At 37.1% G+C, this 24,808-nt stretch overlaps 1 protein-coding gene across 1 annotated transcript in view; it reads right to left on the bottom strand.

Annotated features, from left to right (window-relative positions):
* Nucleotides 1–24,808, bottom strand: part of MCM10 (minichromosome maintenance 10 replication initiation factor) — a 948,221-nt gene that overhangs the window by 675,183 nt on the left and 248,230 nt on the right. The window lies entirely within an intron of this gene.

The following is a 24,808-nucleotide window of genomic DNA, read 5'->3' as shown; positions in this document are numbered from 1 at the left end:
TAGATTTTGTTGCATATGCAGGAGACATACATATGTCCTCCCATTGCTTCTTTGGGAATTACATATCTAATCTCCCATTCTGACTTCCTCCGATTCCTATAGTGACAATGCAATATTTTATATGCCCTACTAATTAACTCTTTTGACAGCAGCTTCTGTTCTAGATAAAATTAAAAACTCAACCACTGCCGGTCTTTCAGTGAGGATTCACTTATCCCTTTCTCTTCGTCTATAATCTGACATCAATCCTAATAGGGAAGGCAATGACTAGCCAGCAATCCAAATGTCTTCTTGCTCTCTTCCCATTCTAATACCTTTCCTGTTCTAATTATTTGTTCCCAATACCTTGGTTCCGTTGCCATCTTCCTCCAGTAAATTCCAGCTCCCACTTGTCTATTCTCTGTACCCCTAACTGTAGTCATTCCTATCAGCAGAATCTCTTTTTTCCATTCTTGCGTTGGCTTAGTTCTTCTTTCTGCTTGTGTTATGTATAAAAGCTTTAACTGTGTAGCTTTAAAATATCCCTTCAAATCAGGTAATCCTAAACCTCCTTGTTCTACTGGGAGGATCAGCTTTTCCCACTTGACTCTTGCTGTCCTCTCCTACCAAATAAAATCTTTCACCTCTGCATTAATTGCTATGCGCAACTTCACTTCTGGTTGATACAAATACGCCTGATCTGTATATAAAACTAAAAGGACTAAAAACTTTTTTACTGCTTGTATCTCGCTATCCACATCCAATGACAACAGCTTTCAGTTTCTCAGCTTATGTATTATCTTTTGTTTAGTCTCTTCCCACATATCCTTAGTTGACATAACAATCTTTTTTTAACACATAATGCTAAATACTTCATTTTATCATATCCCCATAAATATGAGTATTTCTGAGCCAATTTGTGTGTGGGTACATACATCCTGAAAAAAAGTAACTGTTGGCATAATGGTTAATGTGTTTACCTTACAGACACAAGGTGCAGGGTTTGATTCTCACATTGGGGTAACTGGCTAGGCTTAAAATGGCTCACAAGGCCAGTTAGCCTAGTATTAATCTATGAACCTATGAAACTATGAACCTATTACACAATGCTGAGAAGTCCTTTTTTGGCTCCATCAGGTACAAATCATCATTTGCAAATAAAGACAACTTTTTTGAGCACCATGACAATTATATCCTTGAATTTCTGAGTCCCTTAATTTCTTTGCCAATGGTTCTAAATAACACAAATAACAAAGGGGAAAGAAGACACCCTTGCCTGGTTCCTCTGTTTAGATACAAGTTATCAGAGAGGAAATCTCCCACTTTGATATTTGCTTCTGAACTCTCGTATATCCTTCTAACTAACCTAATTATTTGTATCAGGAAATGCATATGCTTCTATTGCCCTACTGATAAAATCCTAGCTCCATCTATTGAATGTTTTCTTTACATCAGGACCCACTAGTAACAGAAGTGTTTTCTTACATTATGTTTCCCTCTGGATCATCACTGCTCTATTAATGTTGTCAAATGTTTTTCCTCCCACCCACAAAACTACACTGGTTCATATCTCTCAATTTTGGTATCTTTGCCATTCTTTTAGTCACTAAAGACATGAATACTAACTGAAATGGGCCAATATTAAAGCTGGGTCAGATGGGTCTTTACTGTCTTTAGGTATAACAGCCACCACAAATTTTTTTCTAGGAAGTTGGTGTCTCCCTTCCTTTTAAAATACTGTTAAACAATATGTTCCAACTTTTAGCACTTTCTTCCCTCCTAGCCTCCAAACTTCTACCAGAATAACGTTTCTCAGACTTTCCTGCAGTTTGATTATACATCACCATTTTTATCTAATCTCCTCCTATCTTAACTGTTAGTTGTTGACCCTCCTCTACATCTAACTTTGGCATATTTAAGTCTTCCATAAATATTTACATTTGTGCTTTTTCTTGATTTCTACATTTCTCTAAACACATTTTCATAAAATTACTAAAACATCTCTAATATATCTACATGATATATGGTTATTTTTCTTGTTACAGGCTCCTGAAGTTTGGCAATAACCCTTTCTACTTTCTGTTGCCTAAGTCACTGTGCTACAAGTTTTTGTGCTAGAGTTACCAAAATACAGTTGCTTAACACAAATCTTTCTAATTTCATGCATATTATATCCAGATACTCCCTTATTTTCTCTTTAGCCATCTGCAGTTGCACCTCTTCCTTATTCTATGAGATTCCCCTTAATCTGCAAAAATTGAACTTTGTCAGCCCCTCTAAATAATTATTACTTCTTAACCATATCTTTTTCTTTTATTCCTACCCTATTTTTAAACTCCACTTTTATTTTATCTCATTCACTAGCTATAACTTATGGAGCACTTTTTATCTTTCCTAACAGCTCCTGAATAATTTCCACAGTCCATTCCTTTAATTCCTCACCTACCTGTTAAAAAGACAGGAAGCAACACTGTCTCATCTTTACTTCATTACCCTACACTTTTATCTTAGTAGTTATTGGCACATGATCTGAAACAGTTACTGCCTGCGTGTCAAAGTTACTAATGAAATGCCCGTGTTCCTGGGAAATAGAATGTCTGTCTAGTCTAGCCCAGTTACTGTACCTTGGGAAATAGTATGTAAATTCTCTAGAGTTTCTACTATTGAATTTACATCTTCCACATATCAAACACTTTTATACGTTTCTTCATAATAGCAGTTTTACGTGGAATATAAATAAATTTAATTATAAATGAGTTTTTTCTCTAAAATGGCACCTGCACATTACTGGGCAGGTCCAGGATCATACCCCCTCTTCCAATCAACCTCTGCTTGTTTACTCTGTAACAGTTGTATTTTCCACTTGGTTCTTAAAGCTACTCAACTACCTTCTTATCTGTATTTACCTTTTAGTTTACATTCTCACTCTTTTCCTGCTGGTTATACTTGACAGATAAGGTGTACATGTTTTTCAAGCAAGTTTTTACTGCTAATTTCCACTTTGCACTCTTACTTTCCTTCCCTACACTGCATCCCTTTACTACACTGTACTCAATTTTCATTTCTAACTGTTCACCTCTACTTACTGCTCGTAGATTGGTTGTGCAGCCAGCTGTTACCCAGCCCTGCACATTAACTGCTATCTGGTTCTCAGCACATGAACTTTGTCTCCAGCTGTGAGCTATCAACTACGAAAGCAAACAACTCACATTTGCCACTTTGACAGATACTAAGGGAAGGTGTTTAGGGGGAGGGAGATGAGTTTAGGGACTACAACTCAGGTATAACAAACAATGAAAATTGGCCACTTCAGAAAGAAAAAGTAACAGGCACTACCACCACCTTTCTGTGTGACTATCCTTGTTTATCAAGCAAGAAATGGTAATTAAACCTGACTGGCAAAAAGAAAGCAGGGTATACGTGAAAACACATATACAGTCAATGCACTGACAGCAGCTTAGGGACTATGATGTAGTATTTTAAAGCCAAACACTGCAATGTGGGATATGTAGAGGTAGACTAAAAATCAAGATGCTGGACCCCATGTGGGCAGGCTCTGAAATAATAATAAAAAAAAAGGATATAGAGTCCAAAAGTGGTGTTAAAATGTAGGAGACATCAAGACACAATGAAATAAATGTTTTTCTCAAGTCTGTGGGCGCGATCCTCCTTTAAGTTAGGTCACTTATCCCAACTATACAGCCATAAAGAACACAATGCCTCTTAAACAATGACATTTAAATGCGCTTTATCAGTTACAGATTGCCAGCATCACACCTCAGATAAATGGTGTAAGTTGGAGTCTAAACAAAAGCAGGGCTTTCAAGCTTAGCTTTCAAATGCAAATGTCTTTCCCTTTAATAAAACTCAGTACTACAAGGAAAGAAAGTAAATATGTTCATCTGACTCGTGTGCAACAAAAGTCTCGAACACACTAAAACCAAAAAAGTAGCAGTTCAGCATAAAGCCACACACAGTTTATTCGCTTTCGACTGGAAACACCAGCCTTCTTCAGACAATTACCAATAATACATATTTCCTTTTTATACACACAATTAAGTGATACAATTAAATAATTAAACAATCAATTAATAACATATTTACTAAAAAAACTAAACAGGCACATAGTATTCACCTACTAAAAAGCCTTCATTTTCAACACATTTGAGACAGAAATAGTCTCATTAAGACCTGGTGGTACAGAAGCATTCAAAAAAACTTGCCACCAATATTCCTTAATCTCTAAAACAATCTTCCATGGGCCCTCCTGGGACTAATTTCAACCTACTCAAACACAATAAAAGAAAAGGAATGTCACTAATTTATTTGTAAATGTCTATATAGGGCATTGGTTAACTTACACTTAGAAATCTCATATAAATACGTTGTTTTAATTTCCTTCCTGTCTTACCTATATAGTAAGCAGAACAATTTGAGTGTTTAGCAGCATATACAACCCCCTTGGACCCACAATTATACAGTCCATGAATAACAATGATCTTTTCACTAACTGAATATATTCTTTTTTCTAAAATATTACAGCAATAATTACACATCCCACATTTTCTCATCTTTCCTGTGCCTTTTGTTATTTTACTGTCGGTCAATCTCACCAATCTCTATTCTTTTTATATATTACCTTCGGGGCAACTCCCAAAATACTACTAATCTCACTGTCCCCTAAAATTAGAGACCAATTTTTCTCTAATATATGTCTTGATGTTCCACTATCCTTAGTAAAAGTAGTAACAAATGCAATTTTTTTTTCATCTGACTCTTATTGTTTGCCAGTATTCATTTTTGCATTTTCTTCTACACTGTAATTTTTGTAAAGGTGCAGGTTTCTTCTGGTGTTTTGTTAAAGTATTTTTGCATTGTATGCATGGTTTTGTTGAGACAAGTCAATGAGATAGGACAAGAAGATTAATATCAAAGGCTTTAATTCTAGCCACAATACTTAACACATTGAATGCAACACAAACCATCTCAGCCTAATACCTAATCGCAGGGGTCAGATTTCTCATACTTGAGCACTGAACTACAGTTACAGGAAAAATTCAGCACAAGTAGCCCAACGAAGTGCAACACACAGGTTTATTCAGTCAGCACACCATGATGTTTTCATCCTCGTGGTGTGCTGACTCTGAATAAACCTGTGTGCTGCACTTCATTGGGGTACTTGTGCTGAATTTTTCCTGTTTCTGGTCTCACTATACAGCACTTGCTTCCATTTGATTTGGCACTGGACTACAGTTGTTACGTTGAAAAGAACAGACTGGTAACCCAACATAATGCATCAGAGATACTTCAGGTGCAGCTAAAATTGGGTAAGACAGTGATTCAGGTCGTAGCCTGGTATAGGTCCCCAACCATGTCCCAAGACTCGCACTCCACGTTCCTAAGCACCCTGGAGAATATTAGGGTCCAACCTAATACTCTTTTACTATGCGGCTTCAACTACCCCTCCATTAACTGGGTAAACTACTCATGTACCAATACACTTGCCCATTTCCTGGAGTTCATTAATTCCAATGCCCTGGACCAGCTCTTTCTTAGCCCCACTAGAGAAAGCAACATCCTTGACCTGGTCATCACTAACATGGGTGACCGTTGCTCTACACCAACAGTCAGCTCCTCCCTGGTTAGATCTGACTACAAACTAATCACCTTGGAAATCCACATCCCTGCCACCCCCGCTGCAAAGGTAACAACCATGAAAAACTTCTCCAAAGCTAACTTTGGGCTCCTAAAAACAGATGTAGCTAACTTCACGGCACCCATGTAAATGGAGAATAGTTGCATGACAGCAGAATCATACACCAATGCACTGAACGAACATGCACAAATGCATGAATCTCGCCATACCCAATAGAAATAAGATGCTCTCCTCCAAAAAAAGGAAGCTAATCTGGTGGTCCCCTGCCATAAAGAAACTCTACAACAGGAGGAGGAAACTGATGCGGAATAAGGTGAACTCCCTTATCAGCCTCAACAAAAAGCTGAGATCCCTCATCAAATCCTCTAAAGTTAGCTATGAAAACAGAATTGCAGAATATAGTAAAGACAACAACAAGGCCTTCTACAGTTATGTAAAAATCTCCACGGCAATACCCAGATTTGCTCTGAGCTACTGCACAATAGTACCTCCTATACCAAGCCGACAGATATTGCCAGTATACTGGACTACAGGTTCAGTGCCAACTTTAGCCCCGCCAAGGACCAATCACAATACCAGTAGATTGCCAGGCACCCAGTATTACTGCTGCACAGGTTAAAACAGCACTGTCCAAGGCCAAGAATACAGCTTCTATGGGACATGACAATATCTCTGGTTGTGTTCTACATGAACTAGAGAGTGAACGGGCACCTCTCACCTGTGTGCCCTGTTCAATCACAGCCTCACCTCAGGCTTTGTCGCTACAGAATGGCGTACTGCTACAGTCATCCCTCTCCACAAAGGAGGAGAGACTACAGACACTGATTAGCCTGATGAGTCTGATATGCAAAGCTATGGAACGCATCATCATGGACCTAACAAACAAGGATATAGAAACTCTCCAAACTCTGGATCCCACACAGTTTGGTTTTGTGAAGGGTAGATCATGCCTGCTCAACTTAGTCGACTTTCTTGAGTCAATCACCAGAGCTGTGGATGAAGGCAAGGTGGTTCATACAGCCTACCTTGATCTGGCAAAGTCTTCTGATACCATTCCCCACTCAGGAATCATAGAAAAACTCACTAAGCTTGGCATCAACCCCTGTATCATTAGGTGAGTTGCGAACTGGCTCACAGATAGAACCCAGGGGTGTAGCTAGGATTTTCAAATTTGTACTCACAGCTCTCAAACTGCTACCCCCCTCCCCAGCCAAGCTATGGCCATTCTTGTAATTCACGGTCCGCTCTTTTAGTATCGATGAAGAGGCATTCGCTGTAATGCCTCTTCAGTAATATAATATAGATTTACTCAAACTCGGTTCCTTGACTTGAAAATGAACCTGAAAGTCAGTTCTTTGAAAGAATGCAGCATGGTAGTTGGGGTAGAGGATTCATTAGTTTTTTTTTTTAGTCTTTAGTTTAGCACTAGGCTAACTGACCTTGCGAGCCATTGTAAGCCTAGCCAATTATCCCTTGTGAGAATCAAACCCTGCACTTTGTGTTTGGAAGGCAAACACCTTAACCATTAGGCCACCCACCCAACCTAACTAAGGTACAGGTTTTGAGCTTGAGTAAATTACTAACTACCTGCTACCCCTAACTAGGGTGTTACACACACACACACACACACACACACACACACACACACACACACACACACACACACACACACCTCTTAGTGCAAGAAATATGGACAAAGCCTAAAATAAACAGGGACAGATATTAAATAATGGTCTCGTGAACTTAGAAAGTTGCTAGAATAACAGGATTTGTGCTAGTATGAGAAAGTTGCTAGAATAACAGGATTTGTGCTAGTATGAATTTTTCTAAAGGACATGAAGTCTGAAACTCAAATGTCTGTCATTATTTAGCAACTTCAGCGATTTTCTAGAAAATCACAAAATTTATGAGGAACAGACAAAAAATATGGGGCAAAAATCTGGACATTCTGCAAAATTGAGAGGTATGCTACGTACCACACACACACACACACACACACACACACACACACAAATACACCTCAACCTCTTAGAGCAGCAAACCCATAAATAAAACTGAGGCATAGGCCCAAAAATAAGGACATTTTTTTTTAAATTGCTCTTATAAACTTAGAACGTTAATAGAATAGTAGTAGGTCTTGCATTAGTACAAATTTTCTGAAAGGTATGAAATCTGAAACTCAGATGTCTGCCATTATTTTCTAACTTCAGTCTTTAATGATTTGCCACTAATTTGCCAGAAAACCGCAATTTTATGAAAAACGGACCAAAAATGTGATGCGAAAATATAAAATTGCCAGACAATACAGCTGGCAACCTGTCAAAGGGGGGACACCATTTTAATATGAGCACTGTTAACTTGAGCAGCTGACAAAATTAGAGAATCTACATGCATTTTTGAAATGAAAGTAGTGTATAACTCTGATCATTACAGTTATTGATAATTGTAAACCCTCCATGTTTTCTTCCAAAATTGCTATTTTGCGGAGGGATTATTAGGGGGAGAGCAACATTTTGAGCCAAAATTGGGGACAGTTGAAAGGTTTGGAGATTCCTAATTCTATAAAGCGATTTATTTGCACATACCTCTCAACCTCTTAATGCAGGAAATCTGGACAAGGCCAAATATATTGGGGGAACATACAAACAGTACTAAAAATTGATCTTGTATAAACTTAAGACAGTTGATAGAATAACAGGTCTTGCTTTAGTATGCAGTTATGACGTCTGAAACTTAACGTCGGTCATTATTTAGTGACTTCATTCCTAAATGATTTTCCAGAAAAGTTTTATTTTGCATTTTACAGCACGAACACCAATACATATCTGCTAAACAAAGCAATGCAGTCTCACAATGAAACTAGACATAGCATTAAAACTCACATTCATTGAAACAGCATTGAAACCCACATTCAAAGAAAATACATTTTGCCAGTGGCAGATAAGGTTTAACTTTGGGCTGTTTTCAAATCATAGGCCCCTTGCACATGAAACATACACGTACTCTTTGATACACCTTCCTGATTATATTAAATTATATTCCTTGTACAATACAGTATAGTTGTTAGAGAGCATTTTAAATGTATTGTTTTGAACATTTTTCCAGTAAATAATGAAACAAAATGCATGCACCAATAATGACAAAATAGCCCAATTCAGAACATTTCCATCATAAAAGTCTACTCAAACTTCTACAGTCCACCAGCATCAGTAAATATGCACAATCTCTGAACTAGTAAAAGCCATCTACATAATTCCACATTAAAGAAATCTGTAACTAATGAAGAGGCTGCTGCTAGCAAACAACTTTATATTTCATGGTTTCATCTACAAATAAAATGCCTGTTGCCTTTGAGAAATAAATTGCCTATGTTGCATTTAAAAAAAAAATGATACGCTAGTAATATTGCAATAGGGAATGGATGGCAAACTGATAACAGGTTCATAGTTACTACTAGATATCTTCACCAAAAAAGACTACAGCATCCACCCCCTTTACAACACAGTACAGTATCAGCAATGCATCTACCTACTGTGGGAGAAGAACCCACAGCCTTCTGCATCAAAAGCAAGTATACTACATGTTGTGTTATTAACAGTACAAGCAGACAGCATAAGCAGCACTAAACTTTAATTCCCCTGCAGCTCTCAGCTCCTTGTAAAATGTACTCGACACTCAGCTGTATCTCTGAACTTTGCAGCACAAGAAATCTGGAAAAGCCAACATTTATTTGGGGGGGGGGGGCAAAAGCCCAAAAAACAGGGACACATTTTAAACATTGCTTGTATAATTTTGGAAAGTTGCTAGAATAAAATGCTATGTTACTACCATGCATGTCTTGAACCCAGAACCATATGTACTACAGTTAGTGCAACATACCACTATGCTAAATCAGCAGATTGAAAAACAGGAAGACTGAAACTTAACGGCTATCATTTAGATAGCTCTCAACCTCTTAGCACAAAAAACTGGACAAACAAAGCCAATAATGAGGGAATACAAAGTCAGTTCTCACTTCATACCTTAGCACAAAAAACCTGGACAAACAACAAAAAAAAATAATGGGGGAAATACACCTTCAGTTCTCACTTCTCACCATAGCTCACAACTGTTAGAAAAAGAAATCTGAACAAAGTTCAGAAATGGTGGTGGTTAGGGGCTTTAGGCTCTTCTTACCCTGAAGCAAAGGTACAGGGTTTGAGCCTGAACACCGATAGCCAGCAGGTGTATTATGTGGGGGGCATTTACACACACACAGGATATCTGCAGTGCCTGGAAGTTGCATTATTTTAAGTCCCTGATATGCCACATTTGGAGCATTATTTTAAGTCCCTGATATGCCACATTTGGAGCAGGTAGTGTAGCTCTGCATCATTTACTACAATAACTTTAGTTAAATAAAAACAGTCTACAGCAAGGTTAAAATATTACCACAAGGCAGTAAAGCAAATCAGAAATGAAAAAAAAAAAAAGCCAGAGAACTCCGAAAATGGTACTTTTCAAAGACCTGGGGGCAGAATTAGTTAACTATCAGAAAACTGGCATACAGCAGAATCAAAAATCACACTTGTAAAGCTGCATCCTATCTGTTTATAAACTGTGTCTTTCCTTAGAAGAAATATCTATTCAATATTAATTTTACTGGTTTATATTATTTATTTAAGCAATGTTTTCGCTAGATGTGGAAAACATTAATGCATGTGTGCTGTGGGATTTTCTCAAGGTTGTATGAAGGTATTCTCTTTGTATATGTGGGAATAAAAAAGGATCACAGTTCAATAGAACCTGTTCTTAAATCCTTTGCATAACCATCTGCACGTATACTCAGCCACACATAGAGAACCAACCCCTCTCTGAAACACACACACACACACACACACACACACACACACACACACACACACACACACACACACACACACACACACACACCAATACATTCAAGCTATGCACATTTCCTTATACACACCCACACGGCAATACATTCAAGCTATGCACATTTCCTTACCTGAATCCGTTCACCACAACGATAATCCATCCACACACAAGGCAATACATTCAAGCTATGCACATTTCCTTACACACACACGACAATACATTCAAGCTATGCACATTTCCTTACCTAAATCCGTTCACCACAATGATAACACACACACGGCAATACATTCAAGCTATGCACATTTCCTTACCTGAATCCATTCACCACAGTGATAATCCATTCATTTGCGAATGCTTTGCACACACCTTACCTGAATCCACAATGATAATCCATTTGCGATTGCTTTGCACACACACTCACTAATCCATTTGCGATTGCATGTGGCAATACATTCAATCTATGCACATTTCCCGCAGCAATTCAAGCTATGCATATTTCCCGCTCGCAGCCAGTCAGCCGGACATGACGTGAGCGCAATTCCGACTTGCTGGTATGGTATGTAGCCATGCTTAAAGGAGCCAACGCTTTTTTTTAAAAAGAAAAATATGTAATTTTTTTTAATTAAGAAAGCTACCCCCTCTTCTAAAGAAGTTGTACTGAAATCAGTACAGTGCGTATGCCTCCCGACGTCCCTGATAGAACCCACAGTGTGAAAGTACCTGACTCCACGTCAGACTGCCTAGTCATGAGTGGAGTCTCACAGGGTTTTCCCCTGTTTGGTATCTTCTTCTCTGAAGTCCAGGCCAACACGAAGGGGCTTTGGCTGACAAAGTTTGTAGACGATTGCAATTTGGGAGATATTATTAACTCCCCAAGTGATGTTATCAGCCTAGAGAATGGCCTCACTGAGACTAACTGGTGTCAGAACCATGGCCTTAGGCTCAATGTCAAAAAATGTGTTGTCATCTCCTTTGGGAAAAACCCAGTTCCCATGAATTACCACACTGATGGCAGTCCAGTGAACACAGAAGGCGTTATAAGAGATCTGGGACCACAGGTTGACACCAACCTCTCTTTTGATCATCACATTGCTACTGTGGTCAGGAAGTCCTTCTATGTGGCACATCTCATTATTAAGGGTTTTGCATCCAGGAAGAAAGAGGTCATTGTGTCCCTGTATTCTTCCCTCATTAGGCAAATCATTGAGTACAATCCCCCATTTGGCATGTACCTCACTAAACATCTGCAACAACTGGAGAAGCCGCAAAAATACCTCACAAAGAGGATCCTAGGTATTAAATATTTGTCCTATATGTACAGACTCAAAAAACTTCAACTATTCTCTGCCTCATATCACCTTCATAGAGGAGATCTTTGCTTGATTTACAAAGCCATGTCTGACCCAGCTCTGTTAGAAATGCTACATCTAAAGAAATCCCAATCCCACCGCAGCCCAGAGACCTCAACCTCATTACCACAATTAACAGAACATGCTGGAGGGACAGGTTCATAACCCAGAGACTGCCCATGCTATGAAAAAGACTTCCCATACATGTCAAACAGAGCGCCTCACTGACGCTCTTCAAGAGAAATTATGATGAGTGGATGGGAAACAGAAAATTCACCCCGGGAATAAATCCAGTGCCTCAACTCGACAGAGGCACTGGGAACTAAGGTCGGGTGGTACTATGCCAGGGTAATCCTATGCCTAGGCTTGTAAAGGCCCCAGGGCCATTAGCCTAGTACACACCTACTATGAACATTCCTTAAAATGCTTTAACACAGACGGCCACTAATGAAAATCAAAGGAAGCAAAGTAATTAAAAATGGGGACCGGTGATGACAATAAAAACTAGGCAGTCACAGCAATGCTGTAAACTGATGGAAAAAAACACATCAAATGATCTTCTGTTTGCAAGGATTTCTCTGTCCCTCTAACATGACATTAGGAAGGGGAAGGAACAGACTGTAAAAAAAAAATCATACTAGCCACGGCAGCCTCCTTCAGATCATTTTGGGGTACAACAAACTGGCAAATAATAGTAACCATTTACTTTGATACAGAGGTATTAGCAATGCAGAGAAGTTCAAGATTCCGGCTTTTGGGCGTGGTTCTCATTTAAAACAGCTCTGAACTAGTATATCAACAGACATTCAAATCCTATCTTAGCCACATTTTGTAAAGGCCCTTTGACCTATACATTATACTTTTCTCACTCAGCCAACAGTAAATTAAACTCAGTAGTTGTATGGTTAAAGCATATATCAATCATAAAACTAACCACTAACAGAAGCCCCATCAATTGAACAGCTCTGTAAATGCAAAATTCTGCAATTTAGGAAAAAGTAAGGGCAGTAAAATGGCACAGTGAATAGCAGTGTCATAAAATATTGGATTATAACTATAATTATTCAAATAAAGTAATATGAACATCAGATTTCGTCCTTTAGATGAAATGTTAAACCGAGAACCCATCTGCCTGAGTTGCTGGGTACTCAGGTAGATGCAAAAGATCCCACACCACTTTCTGAAAACAGTAGGAGTTCTTTATTTATATATATATAAAAAAACATTTTACAATAAACTTATTTACATATTTACAATATATACATTTACATGGATAACGTTTCTCTATTTTTTTTAAATAACACTTTAGTTACGAGATCTCCATTCAATTTTCAACAACCAAAATCTTATTTTCTTTAACATCGCTGCCAAGTCACATTTTTCAATGAACAAAACTTCCTTAACCCTTTGATTCCAAGTTAATTATGTTAAATAAAAAAAAAAAATCATTGATTTTTACTTTTTTTTTTTTTTTTTACCTTTTCCTTTATAATAACCATATTTGATCATGTTCATTTTAATTTGCTTACATTCCTTCTAAATATTTCAAATCAACTAACTTCTTCCATAAAGTTTTAATTAGTCTACATTCAAGAAAAACACACTCAGTGGTTCCAAATTCTTTACAACACAAATAAATCCTATCTTTTTTCATCTTATATGGCATATTTGTTTTCACTGGATGCTTTGGTATACGAATCTCCATAAAAAAATCTTGGCATGCAACCATTTCCTTACATCTTGACATTCTAGGCTGAACTGCTGCAATTCTGTTATCAACTCTTTCCATGGGTTAACAGAAAAATATTCATAACGTTATCATTCCATTTTCTTCTAGCTTCTATTTCATCAAGTTTTATTTTCCATCAGAACATTTTCCTTGATAATTATTTCTTTCATTATTGGTCCATACCATGTTCCTTGTATTAATCCAAATATATAACCATTCTTCTTTATACTTAGATTTCATTATTTGTACTAGTAATGAATCATCATTACACTTTAAACATTGTAATATGTTAAATAAGGGCAATGATGCTGCATAAACTATAGAATTAATCAATCCTAAACCCCTTTCTTCTCTATTAACATACAATCTCTCTCTCTCTCCCTTTACAGGATTCAGTCTAGAACACCAATAAATTAAAAATATATATTATAAACTCCCTTTTCACATAAAAAGGTATACTAAGACATTTGCCAAATATATTCTTGCTAAAATAATAGAATTATTCAAATACATTTTCTTTTTAAATGACAACCAGAGAGTTTTCTAAAACCTACACATATTATTCATTTTTTCTTTTCCATAACTGTAATATATTCTCCTGCTTCCCAAAACAAACACTTCCCAACATACCATAAAAACCTAATCCTTGACTTTTGTCTTTATTTTTAATCCTATTACATTTAAATAATCTTGCAAAACTTTTATTATTCTACTCATACTTAGACTATTTCTTGCAGTAATGATAATATCATCTGCATAAGAAAGTAAAATTAGGATAACTACCCTTTTGTAACTCATCATTCCAATTCTTTATTTATAAATGTGGAAATCACATTCATTACTAATGAAAATATTATACTAAAGGGACATCCTTGTCTTATGCCCTTTTGAAGTACTATTGGTTTACAGAACACGCTATTAATCAACTCCCCTACTATATTAAACTTGTATGTCGACATGCATACTCTTAAAATCTTAGTCCCTATATTATACAATTTCAATATATACCATAACACACTGTGCTGAATAGAATCAACTGTTTTTCTTACACTGCCTATCATAATATTGGCTTATTTCTATATCACTGCGGTGGTGGTGCTGCGGTAGCATTGTCGCCTCACAGTTAGACGCTGCCCGGTCGATTCTCAGTTAGAGCGTCTTCTGTGTGGCGACATGCGTGAATGAGCATTCCTTCATTGAAGGTTGTGCGTTAGGCCCAGCAAGCCAGCACATAAAAATCTACTGCCAATCGTTAACGGACCGGAGTTCCGCTGTGGCGACCCCTAACCGGGAAAAGCCGAAAGACACAAACAAACAAAACAGCTAGTACTTTTAGTATAACTACAAGTAACTCTTGCACACTTTTTCCTTTTATACCATATACATTTTTTTCATAACTTTTATTTGCTATTCTTCTCTGTAAAATCTTCACAAATATTTTATAATCTGTTTTGCTGAATACTATTAGTCTCCAATTCTGAATTTCATCTTTACAACCTTTTTTTCCAAATACATTTTATTATTCCGCTACATAGTTCTTTATCTTGGATTCCCTTACTTAACCGTTCATTTATCATTAAAAATATCCTTTTTATACCCTAAGCATATACTTCTACATTACATATTATATTCCATCTGGACCAGCTGCTGACTCCAGAGTAATTAGTTTTAAAACATTTTCCAATTCCTCCATTGTAATATTTTTCTCCATTTCCTTACTATCTTGTTCTAAAAAAGGAACTACTTTCCATGTTTATGTGTTTGCATGCTTTGTCCTTTAAATAACTTTTATCTTGTATATTATACCCTATCTTTCATTTGCCTCATTATACTATTATCTTCCTTAATAATATTACTCAAATAAGGTACAATTTATTTTTTCCCACATGCAAAAAAGTAAGTTTGTTTATACAATAAATGCATTATTTTGGCCTTATTCAATTTATACACTTCTTGTTCTTTAACAAAAAAAAAAACTTCACTTCACTCCAGACTGTTTTTAATACTTTTTTTTTGTTCACATTGCATATAACATTTCTTACACTTTTGTTTAAAATATAACCATCATTAGGACCAATCCTAATAGAAGATTTTTATCTCCACATGATCTTGCTACAGTTCCAGGATTTTGTATTTTCCTAGCTCTTCCCATTTAACTTCATTTATTCTTTTAACCCCTTTCCCCATTTTTAAATATTGATAATTTCCTTTTAAACAAATCCAAATTGCTACATTTTCTTCTACTATTGACACTCCAGTAGAAAGTAATCTATTTCTGTTTTACATTCTTCTCCACTCTAAGTTCATGTCCTTTTAGCCCAAATTCTCAACTACCCACATTTTATAAGTTGATACTTTTTTAACATCATAATCTATTTTTTCTTTGACGTCTTAAGTTACAGTTGAAATCTCCTACTAGAATTATCTCCATATTTATAACACACTGAATTACACTTCTTAGCAATTCTTCTCCCTCTTGCTTTGTGACATAAGAATAATTTGCAAAACCTCTCAAAACCTGATTGTTCCATCTTATATCAACAACAGTAACTCTCTCCAGGATAAATAAAATAGTGTCTACAACTTTTATTGTATCTTTACACAAAATAACTACCCCAGAACAAGTCTCTTTTCCTAAATTCCAAACCACATTATTTCCCCAACATATCTCAGTTTGGTAGATAATATCACTATCCTGTTGTTTACACCACTTAATAATACTTATCATTCTTACTAAACTTTTTGAACTATTAACATTTATTGCTAAAATTTTCAAAGTAGCAATATCTTATTTATTCAAGTTACCCCTTCCCTTTCTTTTTTTTCTTTACTATGACAGTCTATATTTTTCTTTCTCATACTGTTTTACCGATCAAATTTCTTTTTTGTTTAACTATATTCTATTTTATGTCTTCCATATCACTAATATCTGGACCTTCATCTCATACTATTTTTTATTTTCACATTTTTGCTTCTCTTGTTCACTTTCTGAAATGCTTTTCTGCATTAAATCAATTTGTGTATCTATGATTTCAGATTATACTTCTAAATATTGCTTCTGATCAGTCGGAGCATCTTTAACTATCTCTTTACATTCCGCACCTAAATGTCCTATCTTCTTACATTTTTAAAATTGTAACTCACACGTCTTCATATCATAGCCTAATTCTATGAATATATCATATTTTCTCTTTTCACAATTGTTAATCAAGTGATCAGATTTACCACAAAAAAGCAAGTTTCTGGTTGACCTAAAAACCTCACCATACCTTTATTCCCAACATTTATAATGCTAGGAATGTGCAGAATTTTTTCATTTTCTACATTTAAATTTTCAAGAAAGTCCCATGCCACAGTCTATAAACCTCTTTTTTCATATACTTTTGAAATTTCTAGCACCTCTTTACATATTTTCAACAAATGTCCTTTTAAAGTTTTTTTTCTATACCTCATTTCCAAATTGTATATAACCTTTCTTTTTGTGTTTCTCTGAAAAAGTCCTTAACACACACTGATTCCACAGGCAACAGTTTTTTTCTTTTCATATTCTCCTATAAATTTTTCCATCACTTGTACAGATTCAAAAATAATGTCATAGTAAGTCTCTTTATTACTTTAGTTCCAAGAGGTACAATTATTTCATACCAAACCTTGTATCGATCCAGTTTTATGTCTTTTTTCCCCCTCTTCTTACTTTAAACAACTTCTTGCTACATGGAGAATCTTTCTTTCTTTCTGTACTCCTATCTTCACAATTTCTGCATAGGATTCCTTTACTGCTTTGTTCTGCTAGTTGACCATCCTCGCTCTGTAATCTGTCCATGATTTCACCCCCGGAAACATTTTTGCCACTTTCTGGATCACTCATATCTGCTAAATCCATAAGCAAGTCATCCCATAACCCTCCCAACTGTAGGGTTGTAACAATACGGGCTTGTGCTGAATCCTCTTCCCCGAAGATATGCTAGAAAAATATACTCTGAATCCATTACTGGTACTGCTTCCCTTTCTGCTTCCACCACTGCATATAACTCTTGTGAAAGCTAGACTGCTTTCCCATGATCACTGCCTGACTTCTCTTTTAAAGGCTAGCCCGGCCTTTAACTCAGTGCTATGATTTCCAACCATATCCATCTATTTCTCTCCAATCTAAGCTATGTGATTCACTATTAACTTGTGAATCTAATTCCTTAACATATTTGCTAGACTCCATACTTTCTCACAGTCTGTCCATGCTGCCTCCACTCGGACTGGAAATCAGAAGTGCTGCATTCAATAGAGTCCCCGTATGTGAAAACAGTAGGGAAAGTTCCCCAGTGCCCTGAAAGTTAAGTATGAATGCCAGCACTAAGATGCATATGACACTACATATACGAGGGCTGGATTAGTTATATGACCATGGACAAGAATTCGGCAACTATTAATTTTTCTTCATCCAACAAATTTTTCAGGCTTTGCCGTTGCAAAATAAAGCAAACCAGAGATCTGAGATAAGGAGGCTCATTCTCATCACCAAGTCACAGGCATTTAGTCAGCTCAGCATCTGAGACTTTCCCAGGCTATGAGACCCTCCATTTTACTCATAATTCCTTTCAAATGAGTTTCCTCTCCAGATCTATTTTGTTATACATATATAGTTAGCATCAAAGAAACAGCTCCAGGATAAGTTGTTGATAAATCTTATTTATTTGTGAAAAAAGTTGGATTTTTCTGATGCCCTTTGAGATATGTTCTGCTTGTATCCATCTGTTCAACCTATCAACTTCAAATCAGATCTATTTTTCTGCTTATTTTAGTCTGTCACAGTATTGACTTCTTACCCTCCCCCTAGGCATTGGCATTTTTATACCCTCACCCATTTTTCCTTCTTACATGACAGCAGTGTTCTGTCATTTTTTCCAATAGCTTTTGTATTAATTTCTGTCTTTTTTAAAAGAAAAAAAAAAGTTTTGTTTTGTTTTTTGACTTCAGAATATGCATTCTTACATGTACAGCTTAGCCTAGTGATTTCAGACTTGTTTAACTTTCCTGTTTGTGTTTTGGCAGTATTTTGCATACAAGCTGTTTTATTTTTTGGTCCTTGACACTCAAACATTTTTTCTTGTGCAGCATCACTATTTTCTTACATTATACATGCAAAAGCTTTCAAAAATGCAAATGTGTACATGAAATCCCATCTCAAACTAAAAACAACCTGTGTGTTTAGTATAGCAGATCATTTTGATGTGCAGTGGGACAGAAGTAAAACATTCACATCCAAAACAGTTTAAGGTAGAAGAAATAAGATTAAGTTAAAAATGGTTCCAGGATCTAAACAAAATAAGCTTGTTCCCCAGAAAGAAACCGCAATCAACAGATCTAAGTATAAAGATAAAAAATAAGACAGAAACAGAAAGCATAACATGGATAAAGCTGATAAGGACAGTTCAAGATTCCTCTCCAGGCCTTAAGAAGCAAGCTGTAAAGCTGTCAACTACTCATTCTCCATCTGGGGCCTCAAAGACTTCTGCTCGAACTGTGTCTGAAAAGTCACCTGATAAACTGTTCAAGGTATACAGCAAGTCTTTGATTAAAGATGCAGAAATGTTTGCCCCCTGTAGGCCTCTGCCTTCAAGACCACTCAGAAGTCATTCCATGCTAGCTACTGAAATGGAAACTGACACAAGGCTCTCTCACAAAGTCTATGACAAATTCTGACTCACCACTTTCAAAATTCAATACCCAGGCACTAATGATGATCTCAGCTGTTATCAGACCACAGGCCTTTAGGGAAGGTTTTTAACATAATTATGCTACTGACACTGACATTTCCTTCAGACAAAGGGCTTTGGTCTGTCAACTGGCATTGGTTTCAGCACTGATTCCATCAGAGCCACTGCTATCACAGAGGTCAGCTAAGGTTTGAGTTTGATACTTCACACACTAGGCCCAGGGTTGACCAGTGCCTTCATCACACTGTTGGGATTATCTATCCCACTCAGATCCAGGGATAATGCTGTCGGCCTACACATGCTTTGCACTCAGGTAGCTGGAGTTAGACAAGTCAATCTGGAGAGTGGCATAAATGATGGCCTTGGTACCAACAATGCAGACTGTTATGCATTTGCTGCCCTTAGAACCTGTATCAACAGCAATGTCAACTTTAAGAGACAATTTTTTGCCTGCCACATTGGTTGTTCACATTTTCTGCAACATGACTTACGGGTCGATAGGTCTCTGCATTCTAGAAAATCTGGCTTTGAGCAAGCTCATTTTGTCTTGCTTGGACCTGCCACCTCCAAGGTCTGACAAGAAGCAAATATACAAAATGAAGCATGAAGATGTCCCGTATCAGTCTCCCTTCCCCAGATTCTGATGAAGATATGGATAATAATTTTCATCATCCTTGCCTGAATGCAAGTGTGGAAATGTTCTAGAAAGGATTAGGGAAAGACAGGGAAGGCCTGAAGACCCCACAATCTCTCTTCAATGCATCCTGCAAGTGGTTTTCAAGTCTCTCATGCCCTCTATTTTGGCAGTTCTTCCTAAAGACAAGATGGTGTATCTTGTTGTTTACACTAAACAGGAAAACTAATGTTGTAACACCCTTCCCAATGATATCTATTAAGATAATCCAGCCTCTCAACTGGACTTGCCAGAGAGTGACTCACAAGCAGGAGTCTACTGTTGCTGTAGCAACCCTTTAAAAAATCTCCAACTCAGTGCTGGCCTGCTGTTCATTCTCCAGAACAACAATCCTGAGTCTGCTAAACTGCCTATTGCACATGCAGCATTTGCAGAGTGAGCTAGCCAGAAGCTGTAAGGATTGCCTGAATTTGAAATTTAAGCTACAGTATTATATCGCAATCTCACCTTCTATGACCGGCTTTGTTGTGTAATTCTACAGACAGTGCAACATGAGCAACAGACAACTGCCAACTGCTAATAGACTTCGCCAAGGATACTAGAGTGACATTTTTTAAATACACCTTTTGACAGGACTGTGCTTTTTTGGTCCATCAGTCAGTAATTTCCTGGAGAACAAGGAAAAGGAAAGAAAGACCCTCCCCCAGCCATGGATGCAAAACATCAGACTCCACCAGTAACTACTCTATAGAAGGCAATTGAGTCCACATCAACTGTGATTCAGACAGGGCAAAAAGCAGAATAATCACAGCCCCCGAAAGGCATGATGTGCCCACAGTAGCCTTCATAATGCTTTTTAGCTCACAGATGTTAACAACTGGTAGTAACAGCAGGGATACCATAGCCTTACTCTGGGAAACAGCAGTCTGATCCCCAAGATCTTGCTCGACTGCATTGCTCTAAAGGCAGCCAGGTGTTGTCTCTCCCTCTATTTCACTTCAAAACAAAAGTAAGAAAATCTCATTCCACCACATGGAGACTAGGAAGCAGTAAATGAAAGAATTTTATTATCCTAGCAATTCAGATACACGCCTTCTAGGGGATTACTTAAATATTACAATCTATACACTAAATAACTAACTACTGAAAGACACATAGCAACAGCATAATTAAGCATAATTAAATACATTTTACCACATTATTTCAAACACCATCAATTTACTTCACTATTCATACCCACTTGGTAGTAGTGTACTAAATTTTAGTACTGTTTTAGAATCCAGTTGTTTCAATGCAGCCACTTCTATCATCTCCACAACCTTAATGTACATGGGCTTCATACACATGTACAGAAAGTAATTTTTCAAAGCTACTATTGTTAATATCTAACACAGACTATTGTAATCTAATTTAACGCCCATAGACCATGCAGATTTTATGACATTATACAAATGCTTAATATTCAACATTTTTCCATTAATTTAAATCTCACTAGAACTATAAAACATGTTTACATATGATATCTCTCACACACTCAAACAATCTTTAGATCTGGCATACGTACAAGCACTTTAAATGGCAAAATGTCACTTATATTTAATGTCCCAAAATAAGAAAAGATAGGATGCCTTCAGTCTATCATCAAATAATAAAATGCACCAATGTTGTTTTTACACTATTAACAACACTTTTAGAGAATCCCTGAAACTTTGTCCAACTGTCCCACTCTAATGGCAGTAAGGCATTGACTCTCCCTCAACTATGTGGATGGCCACTGTGACGTCCCCTACTATCCTGGGTCAGTAACTAAGGAGCTTCAATCCTCAATACTGACTCCAATGTGAGGCCATCACTAAAAGAGGAGTAAAATTTCACTATTTCCCTTAACAGCACAAAAGGAATACACTCTATAACCTGGGACTGGACTCTATACTTCTGTCCACCCCTAATGTAACTCCTTATTACACACTTCAGAGCAATGCGTCCCAGTTTAAGACCTCTGATACACTCACACTTAAATAAATTAAATCTCACACATCAAAACACTTCCGGGAAAGCCTGACACAGATTTCCAGCTGTGTCCCTTCCCCAAAATAATAATACGGTAACGGGCTACCACTAATCAGAGTGTCTACATGGCCTTTTAAACAGGTGCCCAATTATTAAAATTAAATCCATCCATCCTCATTCCCTTTCTCCCATTTTGCACATGGGGTCAGGGTGTCACTTCAAGTGACAATCATCTCGAGCCAAGGTTTATACTGCCGGGTGGCTAGCTCTGCTGCGGAAATTAAAATTAGATATTAAAACAAATTAAAGTATATGACCTAAATCAGCCAGGTTTTTGGAGTGGCCCGGGAAATATCAAAGCAGGTATAAGCACTCTTAAATCACCAAAGAATACACTGATTGGCCAGTCACCATGTAAGACAATAAGAATATTTAATAATGAGAAAAATTATTAAAAAATATAAAATAGTAATTTCAATAAACAAACAGAATTCAATCACCAGGAAAATGAAATTAATATTGAAGGACAGAAATCCAAAATTTGAAAAACTCTTGACTAATTAGATATAATTTGCTGTCTAACTGAAGAACACTGTCCCTGATCTAAACTAAATATTACAACAGAGCAAAGGCAGGCTTACAGTTCTTGGTGAGTCCTGTGGGCATCAACCATTCCACTGGTCAGAACAATAACACAACTGTGAGCACAACTCAACTGAACTATGAACTGAAGTGAACTGTTAAACTGTCTTCAGCAGGCGTTTTTATAAACTAGGTTAACTGTCAACTCTTCCAGTTCTTATTTTCATTTCACTGTTTGAAAATCAACAAACAGCTATTTTGAAAGTCCCGTCCTGTTAACAGTCTCTGAAAGTAAACACAGAACTGGAAACATTCCAATGACATAATCTGTTGATCAGCTAATTCTGACACAGCCTGCATTTAGAATCTCCTGCACAAAAATGTGCAGCTGGACATGTAAAATAACACTGCTCAATTTTTAAAACATTCCGTACTAACATAGTATTATTTATTTATTTATTTTTTATTTCTTGACATTTGTTAACCGGGTTGGTCCAACTGGGCTTAAGGCCAATTGTCAGTGGAAACCCAAGGAGAAAAGCTCCAACAAACAGTTACATGATAAGAAATATAATAGTTAAACATTCTAAGCACATACATATATGACAGATGGTACAAAGATTAAGTAACGACATACATATTAATCAATATACAAGAACTTATTTACTATACTACAGCTAGTCATGCTGGCATATATCACACAGGTCAATCTGAAATAATGTACAAAACTTCAGCCAGACATGCTAACACAGATGACAATGTCTGCATTTCTTCATAGCCATCATGAAGGGTCAGGAAAGTAATGTACAGAACTTATAAAGTCACTTCCATTACATAGCATCTGACACCCATCAAAAGAGTGCAGCAAGAAAGAAGATTTTGAACCTCATATATAAAACTGCCATTCAAGAGGTTTTGCCAGACTAGAAAGGATCCGGTTATTATTCAAGGTTGCTTTTAGTTCCCAAAAATACAAATTACCCCAGACTGATACTCAGCTTGAGTAGTGTAAACTAATTTATTCCAAAAGAGTCTTTTCGAATGGTCATAGCAAAGTATGTCCTTCCACATAGGTCAGGAGGAGACTGGCAATGCTGTTTGGAACTACGGAATGTCTACCTTCACACAGGGACTTTAAAGAATCTACATTTTTTTTTTACTTTCAGGTATAAGCAGGGAAGCCAGCCACCATTTCCAGATACTTCTGCCTGGTCTCACCAGAGACCCCCCCCCCCACCCCATGTTTACCAAATGCATATCCATAGCTGCAGTGAACAAGAAATTGTAAAGCCTCAAAGTATTTCCTTACCAGGACAACTAACATAGTAACCCCAACAAGCAAAAGACTAATTTCTGCAAGAATGTCTCTTCTGAGTTTCTTTCACTTATCGGTGTATGCTAGACATTCTACCATGCATGTCAATTCTCCTATCAGTAGGATTCCTCTTCTCCCTTACAGAACATACTGCTTCAGATTCTACAGGTAATCACAGTTCCCACATCTCTAAGCCTTAATGCCTTGGGGCTGACAGCAGTGGACATTTACAGGGCTCTTAGTTCCACATTTTTATATGTGCTTTATTAAATGGAAATTAAAATCTTAGTAATCTCAGCTAACAAATCGCATGATTCAGAAAATAAACATTATCAATTCTTAGAAGTCTAATATGGCATGGCAGACCCCATACTCTAAACCTGGGGAGCCAACCTAGAGGGTGTGATCACAGATGCATCTGTGCTAAGGTGGGACAATGGAGAAATTGTCAATGGCAAATGTTCCAAGTTGCATGGTCACAAAGAGATAGAAGTCCATACATTAATGACAGCAGCTATTCTTATGTTACAGGCTATCCAGGACTCCTTGCATCAAGGGGAGATTACCATCCAGACTTAGCATGGCTGTAGTGTAGTACATTAAAAAAGTAGGAAGGAACTCACTCCTATCCCTATTGTCAAGAAGACATACAAGTGAGCCATGTCCACAAATCACTTAGCTTGTTAACTCATGAAAATGGACCTTTTCATATCAGATACAAAAGTTATGTACTTACCATAATATTAGATCTGGATAAGCAAGTCCATCCTCATCAGCATATCCACCCTCCCCCTGCCTCACTGTGTTCATGGTTTACGGGATTATTTGTAACAAGTACTTTGTTTACGACCTACTTTTGTATAACATAACAGAAATATGGACAGGAAGCCTACTGGCACAGCATTATGGGTAAAAGGGAAAGGGACTATAGCCTGGGAAAGTTTCAGAAGCTCATACGACTACAG

This window comes from Protopterus annectens, chromosome 11.part0 (assembly GCF_019279795.1).
Source record: "Protopterus annectens isolate FY-2018-M chromosome 11.part0, PAN1.0, whole genome shotgun sequence".
Lineage (NCBI taxonomy): Eukaryota > Metazoa > Chordata > Ceratodontiformes > Protopteridae > Protopterus > Protopterus annectens.
Note: the sequence above shows the minus strand (reverse complement) of the source record. Positions and strands in the feature narration are given on the sequence as shown.